This window comes from Balaenoptera physalus (assembly GCF_965194825.1).
Source record: "Balaenoptera physalus genome assembly, chromosome: 5".
In the NCBI taxonomy this organism is placed as follows: Eukaryota; Metazoa; Chordata; class Mammalia; order Artiodactyla; family Balaenopteridae; genus Balaenoptera; species Balaenoptera physalus.
Window position 1 is genome coordinate 49,454,712 of NC_138884.1, and position 21,807 is coordinate 49,476,518.

At 40.7% G+C, this 21,807-nt stretch overlaps 1 long non-coding RNA gene and 1 pseudogene across 2 annotated transcripts in view; both read right to left on the bottom strand.

Moving 5' to 3' along the window:
• LOC309661547 overlaps positions 1–21,807 on the bottom strand; it is a 544,407-nt gene that overhangs the window by 138,849 nt on the left and 383,751 nt on the right. The window lies entirely within an intron of this gene.
• LOC309661535 (large ribosomal subunit protein uL4 pseudogene) lies at positions 2,928–4,100 on the bottom strand (annotated as a pseudogene). Its single transcript has one exon. The product of its transcript is annotated as a large ribosomal subunit protein uL4 pseudogene (transcript).

The window sequence follows — 21,807 nt, forward strand, 5'->3', positions numbered from 1 at the left end:
TGCTGGTCGTTGAGTGAAGCTGGGTCTTGATGTTGAGATGGAGATCTCTGAGAGATTTTTGCCGTTTGGTATTACGTGGAGCTGGGAGGTCTCTTGTGGACCAGTGTCCTGAAGTTGGCTCTCCCACCTCAGAGGCACGGCCCTGATGCCTGGCTGGAGCACCAAGAGCCTTTCGTCCACACGGCTCAGAGTAAAAGGGAGAAAAAATAGAAAGAAAGAAAGAAAGAAAGAGGCTATAATATAGTGAAGTAAAATAAAGCTATTGTAAAGCAAAGCTATACAGACAAAATCGCACCCAGAAGCATATACATATACACTCACAAATAAAAGGAAAAGGGGAAAAATTAATATATCCTGCTCCCAAAGTCCACCTCCTGAATTTGGGATGATTCGTTGTCTATTCAGGTATTCAACAGATGCAGGCACATCAAGTTGTTTGTGGAGTTTTAATCCGCTGCTTCTAAGGCTGCTGGGAGAGATTTCCCCTTATCTTCCCTGTTCGCACAGCTCCTGGGGTTCAGCTTTGGATTTGGACCCGCCTCTGCGTGTAGGTCGCCTGAGGGCGTCTATTCCCCGCCCAGACAGGACGGGGTTAAAGGAGCAGCTGCTTCGGGGGCTCTGGCTCACTCAGGCCGCGGGGAGGGAGGTGTACAGAGGAGGCGGGGTGAGCCTGCGGCGGACGAGGCTGGTGTGACGTTGCACCAGCCTGAGGCGGGCAGTGCGTTCTCCCGGGGAACTTGTCCCCGGATCACGGGACCCTGGCAGTGGCGGGCTGCACAGGCTCCCGGGAGGGGCGACGTGGAAAGTGACCTGTGCTCACACACAGGCTTTTTGGAGGCGGCAGCAGCAGCCCCAGCGTCTCACGCCCGTCTCTGGGGTCCGTGCTGATCGCCACGGCTCGCGCCTTTCTCTGGAGTTCGTTTAGGCGGCACTCTGAATCCCCTCTCCTTGCGCTCAGCGAAACAAAGAGGCAAGAAAAAGTCTCTTGCCTCTTCGGCAGCTGCAGACCTTTTCCCGGTCTCCCTCCCAGCCAGCTGTGGTGCGTTAACCCCTTCAGGCTGTGTTCACGCCGCCAGCCTCAGTACTCTCCCTGCGATCCGACCGAAGCCGAGCCTCAGCTCCCAGCCCCGCCCGCCCCAGCGGGGGAGCAGACAAGCCTCTCCGGTTGCTGAGTGCTGCTCCGCGCCGATCCTCTGTGCGGGAATCTCTCCGTTTTTCCCTCTGCGCCCCTGTTGCTGTGGGATCCGCGTTGGTAGCTGCGGCTCGCGCCCGTCTCTGAAGTTCGTTTAGGCGGCGCTCTGAATCCTCTCTCCTCGCGCACCAGGAAACAAAGAGGGAAGAAAAAGTCTCTTGCCTCTTCGGCAGCTGCAGACTTTTTCCTGGACTCCCTCTCGGCTAGCTGTGGTGCACTAACCCCTTCAGGCTGTTTTCATGCCACCAACCCCAGTCCTCTCCCTGCGATCCGCCCGAAGCCCGCGCCTCAGCTCCCAGCCCCGCCCGCCCCGGCAGGTGAGCAGACAAGCCTCTCGGGCTGGAGAGTGCTGGTCGGCACCGCTCCTCCGTGCGGGAACCTCTCCGCTTTGCCCTCCGCACCCCTGTGGCTGCGCTCTCCTCCGTGGCTCCGAAGCTTCCCCCCTCTGCCACCCGCAGTCTCTGCCCGCGAAGGGGCTTCCTAGTGCGTGGAAATCTTTCCTCCTTCACGGCTCCCTCCCACTGGTGCAGGTGCCGTCCCTATTCTTTTGTCTCTGTTATTTCTTTTTTCTTTTGCCCTACCCAAGTACGGGGGGAGTTTCTTGCCTTTTTGGAGGTCGGACGTTTTCTGCCAGCGTTCAGTGGGTGTTCTGTAGGAGTAGTTCCACGTGTAGATGTATTTCTACTGTATCTGTGGGAAGGAAGGTGATCTCCGCGTCTTACTCTTCCGCCATCTTCCCGAGGGGCCCTGCCCATTTTTGGATTGGGTTGTTTGTTTTTTTGTTATTGAGCTGCATGAGCTGCTTGTAAATCTTGGAGATTAATCCTTTGTCAGTTGCTTCATTTGCAAATATTTTCTCCCATTCTGAGAGTTGTCTTTTGGTCTTGTTTATGGTTTCCTTTGCTGTGCAAAAGCTTTTAAGTTTCATTAGGTCCTATTTGTTTATTTTTGTTTTTATTTCCATCTCTCTAGGAGGTGGGTCAAAAAGGATCTTGCTGTGATTTATGTCATACAGTGTTCTGCCTATGTTTTCCTCTAAGAGTTTGACAGTGTCTGGCTTTACATTTAGGTCTTTAATCCATTTTGAGTTTATTTTTGTGCATGGTGTTAGGGAGTGTTCTGATTTCATACTTTTACATGTACCTGTCCAGTTTTCCCAGCACCACTTATTGAAGAGGCTGTCTTTTTTCCACTGTATATGCTTGTCTCCTTTATCAAAGATAAGGTGACCATATGTGCGTGGGTTTATCTCTGGGCTTCTATCCTGTTCCATTGATCTATGTTTCTGTTTTTGTGCCAGTACCAAACTGTCTTGATTACTGTAGCTTTGTAGTATAGTCTGAAGTCAGGGAGTCTGATTCCACCAGCTCCATTTTTCGTTCTCAAGATTGCTTTGGCTATTCGGGGTCTTTTGTGTTTCCATACAAATTGTGAAATTTTTTGTTCTAGTTCTGTGAAAAATGCCAGTGGTAGTTTTTTTTTTGTGTGTGTGTGTTAGTTTTTTCTTTAATATTTAAACCAATTTTTTTCCACTTTTTTTTGATTGAGGTATAATTGACCTATAACATTATATTAGTTTCAGGTGTACAAATAATGATTTGCTATTTGTATACATGGTGAAATGATCACCACAATAAGTCTAGTTGACATCTGTCATCATACATAGTTACAAAATTTGTTTTTCTGGCGTGAGAACTCTTAAGATCTACCCTTTTTTTTTTTTCATGTTTCTCACTTCTCTTTGATCAGGTCTTTATTCAAAATTAGCTGTCCAAAATGATTTGACCTTTACCGAATAAACAAATTTAAGTTTATGCAGCAGCCTTCTTTTCCTCTGTGGTGGGTTTCTTTTCTGCGGGCTTCTTTTTAGCGGGCTTCTTTTCAGCTGCTGGTTTCTTGGTCACTGGAGACTTTTTTCCCACCAAAGCCTTCTTTGGCTTCTTCAGCTTCTTAACGCAAACAGCCTTCTTTCTTTTCTTCCCCACCGCAGGCTTCTTGCCTGGAATCCCCTTCTCATCTGATTTGGCTTCTAGCGCTGCTGCTGCCCTATCCATGCGGATTTTGTGGTTCTTGGCCCGGCAGAGAATGGTGTTCCGGCGCATGGTCTTTGCATATGGGTTTAGCTTCAACATGAGTCTCAGGTTTTTCAGTGGATTCTTCTTCAGGACTCTGCGATGAATCTTCTTGCGTGGTGCTCGGAGGGCTCTTTGGATCTCTGGGCTTTTCAAGATTCCGCTAAGGTCTGTATTGAGCATCTTGTGCATGGGGAGGTTGCAGTTACTCTTGAGGGGAGCGGCTTTACGCCAAGTGCCATACAGCTCCTCTAACTTGTGGAAAGCACTTTCAGTCCAAATGCAGAAACATCCCACATGCCCCCCAGGAGCAAGTTTCAAAATGTTCACTTTGCTTATATTAAACAGAGTAATTCCAGGGATGTTTCTGAAGGCCTTGATGATACCACTGTCCGCATTATAGATGATGCAGGGTCCCCTGCGCTGGGTACGGCGACCGTTTCTCACTTTGCCTTTGCCAGCTCTCATTCGCTGCGAGGCGTAGACCTTTTTATATCATTCCTGGCCTTAAGTTTCTTCCGAAGCAAAACAGCCTCCTTGGTCTTCTTGTAGCCTTCAACTTTATCTTCAGCTACGAAAGGAAGTTCAGGAACTTCCTCTATACGATGACCTTTAGACATGACCAGCGCTGGTAAAGCTGAGGCAGCCAATGCAGAGCAGATGACATGTGGCTCTGCATTGTAGTCAGTCTGCGGTGCCAACGTCACCAGGTCTTGGTTGGCACAAATATGCGGCCCCCACGACACATATTTCCCAAAGCACCCTGGCCAGAAGGGTGAGTGCCGCCACCTCGAACCATGGGAATTCGAGCCACAGGCCTGCCAGTACCCCAAGGCTCAGCAGCCAGTGGTAGTTTGATAGGGATTGCATTGAATCTGTAGATTGCTTTGGGTAGTAGAGTCATTTTCACTATGTTGATTCTTCCAATCCAAGAACATGGTATATCTCTCCATCTATTTGTATCATCTTTAATTTCTTTCATCAGTGTCCTATAGTTTTCTGCATACAGGTCTTTTGTCTCCTTAGGTAGGTTTGTTCCTAGATATTTTATTCTTTTTGTTGCAATGGTAAATGTGAGTGTTTTCTTAATTTAAATTTCAGATTTTTCATCATTAGTGTATAGGAATGCAAGAGATTTCTCTGCATTAATTTTGTATCCTGCTACTTTACCAAATTCATTGATTAGCTCTAGTAGTTTTCTGGTAGCATCTTTAGGATTCTCTATGTATAGTATCATGTCATCTGCAAACAGTGACAGCTTTTCTTCTTCTTTTCTGATTTGGATTCCTTTTATTTCTTTGTCTTCTCTGATTGCTGTGGCTAACACTTCCAAAGCTATGTTGAATAATAGTGGTGAGAGTGGGTAACCTTGTCTTGTTCCTGATCTTAGTGGAAATGGTTTCAGTTTTCCACCTTTGAGGATGATGTTGGCTGTGGGTTTGTCATATATGGTCTTTACTATGTTGAGGAAAGTTCCCTCTATGCCTACTTTCTGCAGTACTTTTATCATAAATGGGTGTTGAATTTGTCGAAAGCTTTCTCTGCATCTATTGAGATGATCATATGGTTTTTCTCCTTCAATTTGTTACTATGGTGTATCACGTTGATTGATTTACATATATTGAAGAATCCTTGCATTCCTGGGATAAACCCCACTTGATCATGGTGTATGATCCTTTTAATGTGCTGTTGGATTCTGTTTGCTAGTATTTTGTTGAGGATTTTTGCATCTATGTTCATCAGTGATATTGGCCTGTAGTTTTCTTTCTTTGTGATATCTTTGTCTGGTTTTGGTATCAGGGTGATGGTGGCCTCGTAGAATGAGTTGGGGAGTGTTCCTCTCTCTGCTATATTTTGGAAGAGTTTGAGAAGGATAGGTGTTAGCTCTTCTCTAAATGTTTGATAGAATTCGCCTGTGAAGCCATCTGGTCCTGGCCTTTTGTTTGTAGGAAGTTTTTTAATCACAGTTTCAATTTCAGTGCTTGTGATTGGTCTGTTCATATTTTCTATTTCTTCCTGGGTCAGTCTTGGCAGGTTGTGCATTTCTAAGAATGTGTCTATTTCTTCCAGGTTGTCCATTTTATTGGCATAGAGGTGCTTGTAGTAATCTCTCATGATCCTTTGTATTTCTGCAGTGTCAGTTGTTACTTCTCCTTTTTCATTTCTAATTCTATTGATTTGGGTCTTCTCCCTTTTTTTCTTGATGAGTCTGGCTAATGGTTTATCAATTTTTTTTATTTTCTCAAAGAACCAGTTTTTCTTTTATTGATCTTTGCTATTGTTTCCTTCATTTCTTTTTCATTTATTTCTGACCTGATCTTTATGATTTCTTTCGTTCTGCTAACTTTGGGGTTTTTTTGTTCTTCTTTCTCTAATTGCTTTAGGTGCAAGGTTAGGTTGTTTATTTGAGATGTTTCCTGTTTCTTGATGTAGGCTTGTATTGCTATAATCTTCCCTGTTAGAACTGCTTTTGCTGCATCCCATAGGTATTGGGTCGTCGTGTCTCCATTGTCATTTGTTTCTAGGTATTTTTTGATTTCCCCTTTGATTTCTTCAGTGATCACTTCGTTATTAAGTAGTGTATTGTTTAGCCTCAATGTGTTTGTGTTTTTTACAGATCTTTTCCTGTAATTGATATCTAGTCTCATAACGTTGTGGTCGGAAAAGATACTTGATACGATTTCAATTTTCTTAAATTTACCAAGGCTTGATTTGTGACCCAAGATATGATCTATCCTGGAGAATGTTCCATGAGCACTTGAGAAAAATGTGTATTCTGTTGTTTTTGGGTGGAATGTCCTATAAATATCAATTAAGTCCCTCTTGTTTAATGTATCATTTAAAGCTTGTGTTTCCTTATTTATTTTCATTTTGGATGATCTGTCCATTGGTGAAAGTGGGGTGTTAAAGTCCCCTCGTATGATTGTGTTACTGTCGATTTCCCCTTTTATGGCTGTTAGTATTTGCCTTATGTATTGAGGTGCTCCAATGTTGGGTGCATAAATATTTACAAGTGTTATATCTTCTTCTTGGATCGGTCCCTTGATCATTATGTAGTGTCCTTCTTTGTCTCTTGTAATAGTCTTTATTTTAAAGTCTATTTTGTCTGATACGAGAATTGGTACTCCAGCTTTCTTTTGATTTCCATTTGCATGGAATATCTTTTTCCATCCCCTCAATTTCAGTCTGTATGTGTCCCTAGGTCTGAAGTGGGTCTCTTGTAGACAGCATATATATGGGTCTTGTTTTTGTATCCATTCAGCCAGTCTGTGTCTTTTGGTGGGAGCATTTAATCCATTTACATTTAAGGTAATTATCGATATGTATGTTCCTATTCCCATTTTCTTAAATGTTTTGGGTTTGTTATTGTAGGTGTTTTCCTTCTCTTGTGTTTCTTGCCTAGAGAAGTTCCTTTAGCATTTGTTGTAAAGCTGGTTTGGTGGTGCTGAAGTCTCTCAGCTTTTGCTTGTCTGTAAAGGTTTTTTTTTTTTTTAATTAATTAATTAATTTATTTATTATTTTGACTGTGTTGGGTCTTCGTTTCTGTGCGAGGGCTTGCTCTAGTTGCGGCGAGCGGGGGGGCCACTCTTCATTGCGGTGCGCGGGCCTCTCACTATCACGGCCTCTCCACTGCAGAGCACATGCTCCAGATGCGTAGGCTCAGTAGTTGTGGCTCACGGGCCCAGTTGCCCCACGGCATGTGGGATCTTCCCAGACCAGGGCTTGAACCCATGTCCCCTGCATTGGCAGGCAGAATCTCAACCACTGCGCCACCAGGGAAGCCCCATCTGTAAAGGTTTTAATTTCTCCATCAAATCTGAATGAGATCCTTGCTGTGTAGAGTAATCTTGGTTGTACGTTTTTCTCCTTCCTCACTTTAAGTATATCCTGCCACTCCCTTCTGGCTTGCAGAGTTTCTGCTGAAAGATCAGCTGTTAACCTTATGGGGATTCCCTTGTGTGTTATTTGTTGTTTTTCCCTTGATGCTTTTAATATGTTTTCTTTATATTTAATTTTTGATAGTTTGATTAATATGTGTCTTGGCGTGTTTCTCCTTGGATTTATCCTATATGGGACTCTCTGTGCTTCCAGGACTTGATTAACTATTTCCTTTCCCATATTAGGGAAGTTTTCAACTATAATCTCTTCAAATATTTTCTCAGTCCCTTTCTTTTTCTCTTGTTCTTCTGGGACCCCTATAATTCGAATGTTGGTGTGTTTAATGTTGTCCCAGAGGTCTCTGAGACTGTCCTCAGTTCTTTTCATTCTTTTTTCTTTATTCTGCTTTGCAGTACTTATTTCCACTATTTTATCTTCCAGGTCACTTACCCGTTCTTCTGCCTCAGTTATTCTGCTATTGATCCCTTCTAGAGTATTTTAAATTTCATTTATTGTGCTTTTCATCGTTGCTTGGTTCCTCTTTAGTTTTTCTACGTCCTTGTTAAATGTTTCTTGCATTTTGTCTATTCTATTTCCAAGATTTTGGATCATCTTCTCTATCATTATTCTGAATTATTTTTCAGGTAAACTGCCTATTTCCTCTTCATTTGTTAGGTCTGGTGTGTTTTTACCTTGCTTCTTCATCTGCTGTGTTTTTTTCTGTCTTCTCATTTTGCCTATCTTACTGTGTTTGGGGTCTCCTTTTCGCAGGCTGCTGGTTCTTAGTTCCCTTTGTTTTGGTATCTGTCCCCAGTGGCTAAGGTTGGTTCAGTGGGTTGTGTAGGCTTCCTGGTGGAGGGGACTAGTGCCTGTGTTCTGGTGGATGAGGCTGGATCTTGTCTTTCTGGTGGGCAGGTCCACATCTGTTGGTGTGTTTTGGGGTGTCTGTCACCTTATTATGATTTTAGGCCACCTCTCTGCTAATGGATGGGGCTGTGTTCCTGTCTTGCTAGTTGTTTGGCATAGGGTGTCCAGCACTGTACCTTGCTGGTCGTTGAGTGAAGCTGGGTCTTGGTGTTGAGATGGAGATCTCTGGGAGATTTTCGCCATTTGGTATTACATGGAGCTGGGAGGTCTCTTGTGGACCAGTGTCCTGAAGTTGTCTCTCCCACTTCAGAGGCACAGCCCTGACGCCTGGCTGGAGCACCAAGAGCCTTTCATCCACACGGCTCAGAATAAAAGGGAGAAAAAATAGAAAGAAAGAAAGAAAGAGGATAAAATAAAATAAAAGTAAGATAATATAAAATAAAGTTATTAAAATAAAAATAATTATTACTAAAAAAATTTTTTTAAGTTAAGAAAAAAATGGACAGAACCCTAGGACAAGTGGTGAAAACAAAGCTATACTGACAAAATCTCACACAGAATCATACACATACACACTCACAAAAAGAGAAAAAGGGGGAAAAATCATATATCTTGCTCCCAAAGTCCACCTCCTCTATTTGGGATGATTCGTTGTCTATTCAGGTATTCCACAGATGCAGGGTACATCAAGTTGATGGTGGAGATATAATCCGCTGCTTCTGTGGCTGCTGGGAGATATTTCCCTTTCTCTTCTTTGTTTGTACAGCTCCTGGCATTCAGCTTTGGATTTGGCCCTGCCTCTGCGTGTAGGTCGCCTGAGGGCGTCTGTTCCCCGCCCAGACAGGACGGGGTTAAAGGAACAGCTGATTCAGGGGCTCTGGCTCACTCAGGCCGGGGGAAGGGAGGGGTACGGAGGAGGCGGGGCGAGCCTGCGGCGGCAGAGGCCAGCGTGACGTTGCAGCAGCCTGAGGCGCGCCATGCGTTCTCCCGGGGAAGCTGTCCCTGGATCACGGGACCCTGGCAGTGGCGGTCTGCACAGACTCCCAGGAGGGGAGGTGTGGAGAGTGACCTGTGCTTGCACACAGGCTTTTTGGTGGCGGCAGCAGCAGCCTTAGCAGCAGTCTCATGCCCGTCTCTGGGGTCCATGCTGATAGCCGTGGCTCGCGCCCATCTCTGGCGCTCGTTTAGGCGGCGCTCTGAATCCCCTCTCCTCATGCACCAGGAAAGAAAGAGGGAAGAAAAAGTCTCTTGCCTCTTCGGCAGCTGCAGGCTTTTTCCGGACTCCCTCCCGGCCAGCTGTGGTGCACTAACCCCTTCAGGCTGTGTTCATGCCACCAACCCCAGTCCTCTCCCTGTGATCCGACCGAAGCCCGCGCCTCAGCTCCCAGCCCTGCCCCCCCCGGCGGGTGAGCAGACAAGCCTCTCGGGCTGGTGAGTGCTGCTCGGCGCCGATCCTCTGGGCGGGAATCTCTCCGCTTTGTCCTCCACACCCCTGTGGCTGCGCTCTCCTCCGTGGCTCCAAAGCTTCCCCCCTCCGCCACCCACAGTCTCCGCCTGCGAAGGGCTTCCTAGTGTGTGGAAACCTTTCCTCCTTCACGGCTCCCTCCCTCTGGTGCAGGTCCCATCCCTATTCTTTTGTCTCTGTTTTTTCTTTTTTCTTTTGCCCTACCGAGGTACGTGGGGAGTTTCTTGCCTTTTGGGAGGTCTGTGGTCTTCTGCCAGCATTCAGTGGGTGTTCTGTAGGAGCAGTTCCACGTGTAGATGTATTTCTGATGTATCTGTGGGGAGGAAGTTGATCTCCGTGTCTTACTCTTCCGCCATCTTCTCCTCTCTCCAGCCTAGCTCTTTATCCATTTAGTTTGCTAGTAGCTGTGTCATTTCACTGGAAATATATTTATTCATATGACTGTCTTTTGAATTGAATGACTTGGCAATCAACAGCTTAATGGCAGGCACTTACACTATAGTACTCCATTTTTCACTCCCAACTTCTTTCTGCCTGAACAACAAAGCATTTTAATTACAGGCCTGTAACTACCTCTTCCTCACCCTACTCTACTCCACTCGGGACAAACATCCCTACCCAGGTTGAAGAGAATAACCACTTTTAGCAGCTTAATGGCTGCAATGAACTGAAATTGCTAATTCTACTTCAGAAGGTGAACATTTATTTCACTTTTATTAGTAGTATCAGGGTCAAGACACAGAAGTTTTACTCCACTCAAGACTAAGGAATTGTTTGATTTTATGCCATTTAATTAGTATGGCTTGTCCCAGAATGTAGTTATCATTTAAGACTTCATTTGAAGTCTTAGCATCTATAGTATTCTGTAGTATCTCTTCTTCCATCTCTTCTGACAACACTTTAAATCAAGTTAATTCTTCTAAACTGAATGATTGTACAAACAAACAAAACAAAACAAATCTAACTCACTTCAGAGGTGATTAATCATCCTACAAAAACGTTGTACTTTCTCTTATATTGTAGTTGTCTGAGAGAAATGCCCAGCCAGGAGCTATATTTCTCAGCCCTCTTATATCTAAGTGGGTTCAGGAAAGTGGTTCTTGCCAATGGAATATGAGGGGGAATGAAATCTGCCCATTTCTTATTTTGGCAGCTTTCTGCAGATGAGCACAACCAGGTATCCCCATATTGGAAGCCAGGTGTTGAAGATGGCAGAGCCATGAGATGCAAAGAGTTTGAGTTCTTAAATTAGCACTTAGAAGAGAAAAACTGATCAGGAATACACAGTTTAGATTTTAAATAAGAGAGAAGTAAACTTCTACTGTGTTTGAACATTATAACTTTTAACTTAATTTTATCTGTAGTTAGCACCTAAATTTGGAATATACTTCAACTTTAGTATCTGATTTATCATCCTGTTACTTATTCGGACATCAAATATTTACAGAGAACTTATTACACACACACACACACACACACACACACACACACACCATATTTACAGATAACTCATGTCAGGCACTAAGTTTCCACTTCTTGGAAAAGAAGACAGAGACTTTTCTGCCTCAATGACAGTGAGCTACCTTGTTCTCCAGAAATCTTCCTCATGATGAATTTCTCTTTTCATGGCTTTTCATTCTTTTTTCTTGTTTATCAACAGCAATCTTTTCAAGGCCTTGTCCTCTTATTCTCTATAATCAATACTTTTACTCGATTATCACCTCTATGAATAATTTCTAAATCCATTTCTCTGGTCATGGCCTCTTAACTATATTCTAGTTTTTTATTCCAATTATTTATAGGACATTTTCACTTGGATGTCCACATCATTTTAAGCTCAACTAGGAGACAATATAAAGTTATGGTTAATAGCATAACAAAAAGAAGTTTAAATTATGATTAAAGTTAAGTTTTCTATAGTAAGATAACTATTAATTTAACAACCACTGAACTAATTCTCATCATTAGCTTATATTGTTTCTATCAATAATTTTTTTTCCTAAAAGAAAATGCAAAATGCATGCCAACTGTGTTTGAGTCAAAATGAATTTTTTTGTGTGTCTCTTTCACATAAATAAATTAACAATGAACTATAAACTCTGAGAAGAGTTGTAGCTACAGCAGTTTGAAGGTTTTTAACCTTTATCTTTTTTTTTTTTTAACATCTTTATTGGAGTATAATTGCTTTACAATGGTGTGTTAGTTTCTGCTTTATAACAAAGTGAATCAGTTATGCATATACATATATCTCCATATCTCTTCCCTCTTGCATCTCCCTCCCTCCAACCCTCCCTATCCCACCCCTCTAGGTGGTCATAAAGCACCGAGCTGATCTCCCTCTGCTATGCTGCTGCTTCCCACTAGCTATCTATTTTACATTTGTTAACCTTTACCTTTTATTCTGACATAAAAACTTCAAGCACCTCTTCACCAGGGAAACCTTTACAAAAGTGTTTATCAGCTTCAGCCTCTTCCAGGTTCTTGATAGAATGAGGTACAAGGCAAGGGTCTAAACTTGAAAACACCCATGTCCTAGCTTATTGGAGGAGCTGATGACCTAGTTATCTGGAGTTCTATTTGACTGTGTTCAGAAGATTGTGTGAAAGAGGAAGACTGGACACATTGGAGCCTGACAGTTGTTGCCTCTGGTGACCCTACACTAAGACTCTTAAGTGATCAGATCACAAGAGCTGCCCCTTATTATCTCTAACAGTGTTATGTTTATCTGGATGTAAAGAGTTAGCTCACTCGAGCTTTTGGGGCTATTCTGGTTGGGGATCAATGAGGAGAGATAATTTTAGACATAGCAATGAGGCATCACTAAAATTAACCTCTGGCTCTGTCCTAGGGAATCAGTGACAGAATCCTAGAGAAAGGCATGGTGAGGCACACTAAAGAGTCAAATGAAAGTGGTGTATCATTAAGAGCATGTTAGAAACAGAGAACACAAGGCTTCTAGGCTTTAGGTTTTATATATTTCATACACATTCACATCCTTCTGCAATTGTTCTTTAGAGCATAGCAAAGGAGAAACTGGTACTAAAGCAATGTGACAGGAGGAGCTTGTATGGATAAAAAGGTCAGTAGCAAATTGAGAAGTAGAGGATTGTGTTTGGGAAAGCTTAAAAAATGGATGCCTGAATCTATCTTCTGAGAAAAATTTTAGGTGCCTTCATAATGTTTTTCTCTGTTCTTTCCTTCCTTCCTTCCTTCCTTCCTTCCTTCCTTCCTTCCTTCCTTCCTTCCTTCTTTCCTTCATTCTTCCCTCCCTCCCTTCCCTCCTTCCCTTATTCCTTCCTTTCATCTTTCCATCTCTTTTTTAATGCTGTTTATTGAATATGTATTTGCTAGACATGGTGCTCGGTATTAGTAATACAAAATCATTCCCTTTAAGTGTTTTACTTTCTATTGTGGAAGTCAGAAATGTAAATCATCAGTTATAGAACAGTAGGGAAAGTGTTGTGATAAATGTATTCAAAGTCTGCATGTGAACCCAGAGGCAAGTAACCTAACATGGCTGAAGAAGTTAAGCGAAACTTCTTGGAGGTGAGGGGACTACACTGACTCCTAAAGCCTAGAAGATTAGATGAAGATTAAATATGCAAGGGCAATCTCAGTAGTGATGTCAAATAAACTTAATAATGATTAGAATTGGAATGCAAGAGTTAATAAAGTCTGTTTTACTGCCACTGGAAGAAGGCAACTAGGCAACAACAACTGCTTCGAAAATTGGTTCATCATTTTTTTTATCATCATAGAATTTTGGCCTCACTAGTGCTTAAGAACATGGATATGAAAGAGAGAAGTTGAATGTTTAGATTTGTCCAGAGCTGGGATTTTGCAAAGAAAAGAACAGTGGAAGGAGGATGGATTACAGAGAAACTTGCATTTGGGAGCCCTGGATGAGAAGGGAGAAATTTGCAGACTGATTGTGTTTCTCTGGCCAATACAGAAACCACTGTTTTATTTATACCCTCAAAGTCTTTGATTGGACCCTTAAGCTCCTCCTGTCTGTTTTCTTTCATTCAGGTAAGTAAATACCTTTGTCTCTGGACATCTACACATAAGTAAATAAGCTGAGAGATAGAAGAACATAAAAATTCTTAAATTCTATCTTAAAAATTTTAGGAATATGTCAAAATTTTTCTTGAAATTGGAAGAACCTTTACGTCTGTATGGCAAATACCGTCCATGGTGGGGATGGCAGGGAAAGGCAGGGTGAGTAAAATCCTGAGAGCTGCAATGCTGGTTGTTAGGGGTTACTTTATGGGATAGTATTACAGGGAATCGAAGAGAGGCTAGAGGTGCTTAAGGAATGAATTTCTCTGTCGGTGGTTGCTAAGGCCTTGCCTTGTTAAAAAATAGGAACTATGCATCTTATGTGAGCTCATATCTTGTTTGTGGGCTATGGAGGAGCCCTTTGGAAAGAAAACTTTAAATCTGGCTTGATTGCCCATGTATAAAAATATCTGGGTTTCTACCTAGAGTACAGAATATAATGCATAGATCTAAAACATGAAGGTGATTTTTAAGGAACATGTAATTGTCATTATCCTTAAATTAAGCTTGAATATAGCTTTAATTTTAGTAATATTTATTTTTTAAACTGTTGGGTATCTTATCCTAATAATGAAGTGTTGCCCCCCTTCACCAAATTCTGAAATAATAATAAATGTTAACTACTGAAAATCTCTATGAGAACACACAGTGACAATTAAAAGCCCTGTGCCTATTTAGGTGATTCTGACTAACTGTCCTTCAGGATAAAAGTGGGAGTAGAAAGATTAGTTCTTTAGAAGAAATAAATGCTTATGTGTTTAAGAATTAGTTCATCATTGCAACTGGTTGGTTTCAGAGACTCACACGAAAAGATTTTATTTTTCCCCAAAGACTTAAGAACAGTGTTCTATCAAACCCTCTTTTCGTCTGGGTGGCAGTCTCCCCAGTGACATCTTATTCTAACTCTACCATTTTGGGTTACACTTAACTATTAAACCAGTTTTATCCTAGTTTTGAAATGTAGTCCTGCTTATTTACAAATTCCTATCTTATATTTAATTCAAAATGCTTTTAGGCCCAAGCATAGGTAGACTTCTGCATCTAGCATTGGAGTAGAGGGGCCTTCTCACACCCCTCTTCTTATTCTCTGTGTGTAATCTTTAGTTTGGGGGCAGGGAGGAGATAGAAGAAGACACTTCCTAAAAGACTGTATGGTAGGTTGGCTGTCAGTGATTGTAAAGTTGCTACCTCATTTTTGTCGGCTAGTGATACATCTCTGTCTAACATTTGTTAGTTCTTCAAGTAGGTCAAGGTGGGGAGTTTACTCATAATTCTCTTCAATTTATACTAGACCCCTTTCATTTGTACCCCTTTACCCCAGTCAGTTCACCACATAGCCTCTTGCTGCAGGAGTCCCAGTGCCTAGCAATTGACCCATATACCAGTTGTACCTGAAGTTGACTTTGCCAAGAGACCATTGAATCCACAGCATTATTCATGCCAAATGAAGATAGTGTTGACATCTTCCTGGATTCCCCATTTCTCACTCCCTCTCTTTCCTCATCCTTTGACCATGTCCCAGTAGAACTATTAGCCCAAATGGTGCCTTTAAGTGAATTGGAAAAAAAAAAATTTCCAATTGAATTAGAAAAAAAAAAGTTTTCCAAATGAATTGGAAAAAAAATTTTCCAATTGAATTGGAAAAAATAAAACTATGTATCTCTTTCATCTGTGTATACAGAGATGTATCACCGTGCCAGATCTCACAGCTTGACTTTGAAGCATGGTTTTTATTTCAGTCCTTGTATTTCAGTCCTTATTTCAGTCCTTGTTTGTAATCTCATCTAGGTGTTCTTGTGCAGGGCATGGCCTTTATGCTCACATAGGGAAGTTCTGAGTTTTGGTGCTCATTTTGCTAGCCCTGTGGCTCAGCACTCTCAAGACACAAGCTGATTTCTCTCACCAACAAGGTCACATTGGGTGAGGACTGTTAGTGTACCAACAACCTTATAGTAAGTGATGTTGAATTCCTTGCTTCTGACATGAGGGAAAAAGAGTGGAAGAAATATTACTGCTCCAAAAACTCTGCGTTATGCTGAAAGCAATCTCTTGCAGACCCTCTCTTATAGCTCTAGATGGTAAAACTCTCCAAACCAGTTATCTTCCTTGGCTACTGAGAGCAGAGGAGTTATGTGACTTCTTTGAAGTCATCTCTAGATGAGTGGTTCTAAACTGGGGAAATTTTGCCCCTCAGGGGACATTTGGCAATGTCTGGAATCATTTTTGGTTGTCACGACTAGGAGGGAGGAGTTGCTTCTATCTAGTGGGTAGAGGACATGGATACCTGCTAAACATCCTACAATGCACCGGGTGTACACCCTACCGTCCCCTCTGCCCCGCCCACAACAAAGAATAATCCTGTCCAAGATGTCAGTAGTGTTGAGGCTGACAGACCCTGCCCTGGAACACTGCCAAGCATCTTGTTCCCCACATTGCTAGGGGTCAGGAAATGACCTTATCTCAACTTCTCACATCAAGGGACCAGGAGAACTAAGTTCTTACTTTTGATTTTTCACTTAACTTTGACTCTGGACAAATCTTTGCTTCAATTTCTTCTATCAAATGTGATAAAAGTATCCATTGTACTAACTTTCTAAGATGGTAATGAGGATGAAATAATAGATATGAATGTTCTTTGAAAAACTTTCAAAAGCCACAAAACTCATTATTTCTGCCACATTGAGAGCTTTCTATGCACAAAAGCATTCTGCTGACTATAGGGCTGAATTACTCTGCTTTATCCCCTTGCAGTTCATTTAAAAAATATGCCACTTGTTTAAACATGGATAGGTTATCTAGATGAGAGAATTTGCTTGAAGTGATTGTCTTTGGTATTCATTTGTTCTTATACTCTATTAATTCCCTTGTCATCACTTTTCTTGGGGGTCCAAGTTGCGTATATATTATCTACATTCCTGAAAAAAATAATTTAAAGTTGGGCTAGTTTTTGAATTATCAAAATACCTAAATTAGTAGCATCACCTAAAGTTTATGATCAGAGTCTGAACTAAATCTGTATCATTTTGAACGTGACATAAATGAAATAAACATGTTGACCTTGGGCATGCATAATCATTAACAGATATAAACACATTAAATGGAATGAAACATTATAAAAAATCTATGTACATATGAAAATGTTTCCATAGTTAGACCCCTACCAAAGAAATGCTAAAAGTAATGTGAATGGGGCTTAATGTAAACTTATTATCAACAGTTGACCATTTACCAAAACAGCACGATACCTTTTTAGAGTGAATCTTTAGTCAGCAATCCAGTTGCAAAACTTCATCTTAAGAGTTGAGAGGGATAAACTGGAAAAAGCTATTAGGATTATACATTTAAAAAATAATGTATTACAGACTGAGAAGAACATAATGGATAGAAAGCTTTTAGTTTGCTTCTTTTGAAACACGGTTTAAAAGGGGCATGCCTGTTTAGTTCGTGTCAAGGTGTCATATAGCTATGTTGTAGAAGAAACATGTTAGTTTTGGAGGAAGAGGTAGCACAAGTGAAAGAAAACTCCCCAACTCCTTTTTGATCATTCCATGATCACACAGAAATGACACATCTGACATTCTTTGTGTTTCTCTGGATTTCTAGAAAGGAATCTTAAGCATGTATCATTACTCTCTTTTTTTTCCTTCATTAAGACTGTGATACTAGCTATGGTTATGCTTAAATCCATGATTTCCTTTAAGGTTTTAGTATTCTATTATTTGATCCTCCTTGTGCTAAGCTCTCTAAATTGTGTCTTGCCATTCTCACATTGGCTGAATTCTGATGTATAGAGAAAGAAAGAACCTCCGATGCTTTAAATGCCCTCTTGATTTTGCCAGGGAAAGAAGAGTCAACATTGCATGGCATATTTGGGGTACAGATGAGTATGTAAGGAATGGGAATTGAATAAAGGTAAATGTCTTTTCATAGATAACAAACAGTTACAAAAGGGGAAAGGGCAGGGGTAGGATAAATTAAGAGTTTGGGATTAACAGATACACACTACTATATATTAACTAGATAAACAACAAGGATCTATTATATAGCACAGGGAACTATATTCACTATCTTATAATAACCTATAATGGAAAAGAATCTGAAAAAAAAATCTGAATCACTTTGCTGTACACCTGAAATTAACACAACATTGTAAATCAACTGTACTTCAATAAAAAAATAAAAAGTAAGGATAGTAACATCTGAGGTACATACACACAAAAAAAGGTTAATGTCTTTTGAGTTCTTCACTCACAAACATTTATGCATCTGCTTTCTTTTCTACCAATTATTTTAATAAAAGAAACACCTTTTTTACACTCCTTCAAAATACTGCAGGTTGGGCAGATGGGAAGAGGTGGTAAACTGGCTTGTAAATTTGTAAACTGTGACTTGAGCTCTTCTACTTCTTCTGGTACACAGGATGCAGGTATCATGAATCGAAGTGAAGATATCCTGAACAGGTACATAGTCAATAAAGCAATTGCTGAATTTGCTTTATGACAGTGGTGTAGTTCTAGAAGAAGTAAAACAAAGCATTAATAAACAATGGCCAGAATCTAAATTGCTACTTAATCCAGATTGACAGATAGTACTACTGATGAAACAAAAGGGCTTTGGATCATCACAGCCATTCACAGGACTTTATGGTATGTTACTGCCTTGTTCAGGACGATGCCTTGCCCATTTCTGGTGCTCAGTGAGTGTTAAATAATACCAATATTGTCAAGTGCTTCTTATTTTTCACCCGGGAACATCTATAATTCTCTGCTTCATGTACTTCCTAATTTTTCATGCTCAATGATGGGAATGAAAATTAATTACACTGGGAATGTGAATGTCTCCTTGGCAAATCATTCCTATTCTGTTCAATAACATTTTCATTGGTGACCCTAGGAGGTCCCTGAACTCTGTTCTCTTGTCCTAGTCCCCTATTCATTCCTCCTTCCTTTGCCCTAAAATCTTTTTAGAAATGCTAAAACTCAACAAGAGTAATAGCCTTTTAATTTAGGTCTGGTATTTAGATGTGATTTATTTTAAAACCTTCCCAAATGTGACATTTAAGTCTACTTGAAACTCCCAATTCTCTACTTGTGTAGCTCAGCCAAAGATGTCATTTTGATTTCTGAGCTGCACATTCCTGGGAGCATGGATCTCATTTGTCTGAAAAAGAGAGATGTAAGCTCATTTGAAGTTTCAGTTGACTTATTGTTCTTTTTTGACCTTTGCTACTAATAGCTGGCAGAGAATAAATCCAGACATGTCAGTCACTGTCTAGATTTTATAAACTACTGACTGTTTCTTGAAGGATTGTAATGCTTATTTTATTGGCCTGTTGTACCATAGGAGGAGATTTATAGAGTGCCAAAAAATAAAAACCATGGCTAGCTAGCATCATCCAGATCTGCTGGTAATAAAGTCATTGCAATTAATAACTATCAAATATAAATGAGCAGAAATCACACCAAGGAGAGAAACAAAAGCATTTTAATCCCTAGATCTCTTCTGGTGTTATCATATTTAATGCTCTGCAAATAGTTGAATTAACTAGTTTTCCTGATTTTTATTAAGCTGAACACTTCCTCTTAACAGTTTTCTTCATATTTTGTAACTTCCAAAGGAAGACTCTCCAAGTCATTACTCATGTGTGCTGTCATCCAGGAAATCTTGCCCCTTCTCTGCTTTACTCCCACTTGTGCCTTGTATATTTTTAGCTCTTCTACACACTGCCATTCTCTTTAACACAATTCCTGCTATGATTTGGTCATTCCCAATACTCTGGTCTCTCAGTCTTTTCAACTTCTGTCCTCCAATGATTTTGCCTTACATCCTGCCTTAGACACATTCCATTGTCTTTACTCTAGGTCAGCAGTTCTCAAAGTGTGGTCCAATGTACCCTGAGGTTCCCAAGACACTTTCTGGGGGCCAATGGGTTAAGAATGATTTTCATCATATTGCTGTTACTTACCTTTTTCACTCTCATTTTCTCATGAATATACAATGTCTTCCAGAGCCTACATGACCTGTAATATCAAAATAGGTTGAATACAGAAGCAGATTCAAAATCCAGCTGTCTTCTATTCAGGCAGACATTAGAGAGATTTGCATAAATGTAAAATAATGCCACTCTTATTAATTTTTTTTGTTTTGGAAAACATATTTTTTTAAATAAAAATAGTCATGTTAACATTTAATGGGTTTATTATATTTTAATTGAATTAAATAAAAATTTTTAAAACTCCTGTTTTAATTTCTAATATAGTAAATATTAATAGATGTAATCTATATAAAATATTTTTTGCCATCAATAATTTTTAAGAATGTAAAGGGGTCCAGAAATCAAAAAATTGACAAGTACTGTGCTGACCAAATTTCTCAAACTGTCTAGGAAGATGAAACCCCCTTTCTATATTGTTGTTGTTTTGTAACGTCTAATTCATCATAAATAAAAAATGCTTTTGGAAAATGAAATAAAAATAAATTGGTTTAAAAAAATGTAGATGCAAAAGATGCAAACCCATGATCAAACGCTTGGGTGTCATGACACTGTCAAGTTGTTGTTAAATTTTCTTTTTATTCCCAATTTCTGCACTTTATCTCATTGTGGACCCATATGAGGCTCAAGGATTGGCTTTGATACTGCTTTGAGCAGCACCGCTCTAGATCTTGTCACCACAGACAGCCATTCTTCCGCAGAGGTAATATCCCATGCTCTGATCACAACATCTTATCTTTTCGCTTTATTCTCTCCAGTAATTCAACTCCAAAAATCCTTTGACTCCCAACCAAGACTTTCAATCTGTTTCCCTAACACCTTTTCACTCTTCCTCAGTGCCCTCAATTCCTTATTTCTCCCTTAAATTTCATGTTTAATTATGATAAGTACTTCTTTGCAACACTCGAAACCCCTTGCCAATTTCTCACTTCTTTATACACAAGTTAATGACTCACAACCCTGTTTAAATCCAACTCTACACACATGCCGTGCCTGCCTCCCTGCAGATGAATGTGGCTGGGAATAAACCCGTAGCCATGCCAATACTTCTTACTGTATATTCATGATCGTAACTTCAAGTAGGCCCTTAATTCTGCCCATGACAGCCAATTTTGTCTAGTTGTGCTGTGATACCAAATAATCTCAGAGTCTCAAAGGGAATGCAATAAAGCTTTGTTTCTCATTTAAATGTACACTGTGAGTCACCTTTGACTCTTGACTCTGGGAACTAGGCTAATGGAACTGCTCCTTCCTGGGGGTGCTGCTCTACTCATGGCAGAAGGAAAGAAGAGATAGTAGAAGCATATGATGTTTCTTAAAGCTTCTCTTCTGAAGTGGTACCTGCTACTTCCACTTCTATTTCATTGGTCAAAGGAAGTCATCTGGCTAAGCTTAATATCAGTGGGGTGAGAATTATAATCCTCCTGCAGGGCTAAGCATGGTAAGGAGGAACTAGTTGGAAGGGGCAATGAATGTTTTTACATTAATATCACCTGTCCAACAACTATCCAGTGCTACAATTTCTCATTCAATTACTTTTCCATTCCCACAAGTGAGTATTTAATGCTTTCTCCACTCCCTTAAGCCTCCAATACCTCTTCTCATATCCTTACTCTCTGTTGATGATCATGCTTCCCATTTCACTGAAAAAATCAAGACAATCAGAAGATAAATTCCTACCTACCCACCTACCTGCATTTGTAGCCATATATGCCACCTTCCTTTGTATTAACTTTCCATAATCCCACTTGGGGCTGACCCCTCCATTTGTCTACTAGATAGTATTGCCTACACCTACTCAAATTTATTGCCCCAGCAACTCTTAACTCACTTCTACATTGTCAGTTTCTCCTCTGTACTAGATTATTCCCACAGGCATGCCAATATGTTATTTTTCCTAGCTTAGAAAACAAAACAAAATAAAACACAACACAAACCCCCTTATACTCATTAACCCTCATGATATTCTTCTATTTATATTTCTCATCTTTGAAAGAGCCGCTTATGCATGCTATCACTATATTCTCTCTTCTCATTCCTCCTGAACCGTATCAAGGTCTCAATGACCTCATTTTTGTTAAGCCAATAGTCAATTCTCAGTTCTCATCTTCCTTGACTTATCAACATCCTGGAAATAATTTATCCACTTGCCATTCAGAACACTACACATATCTGGTTTTCATTCTACCTTTTTGACCACAACTTCTCAGGCTTTTTGTGATTTACTCCCCATTTCCCTCACTCCTCCATGTTGGGGTACTTTACGAAGCAGTAATGGGTT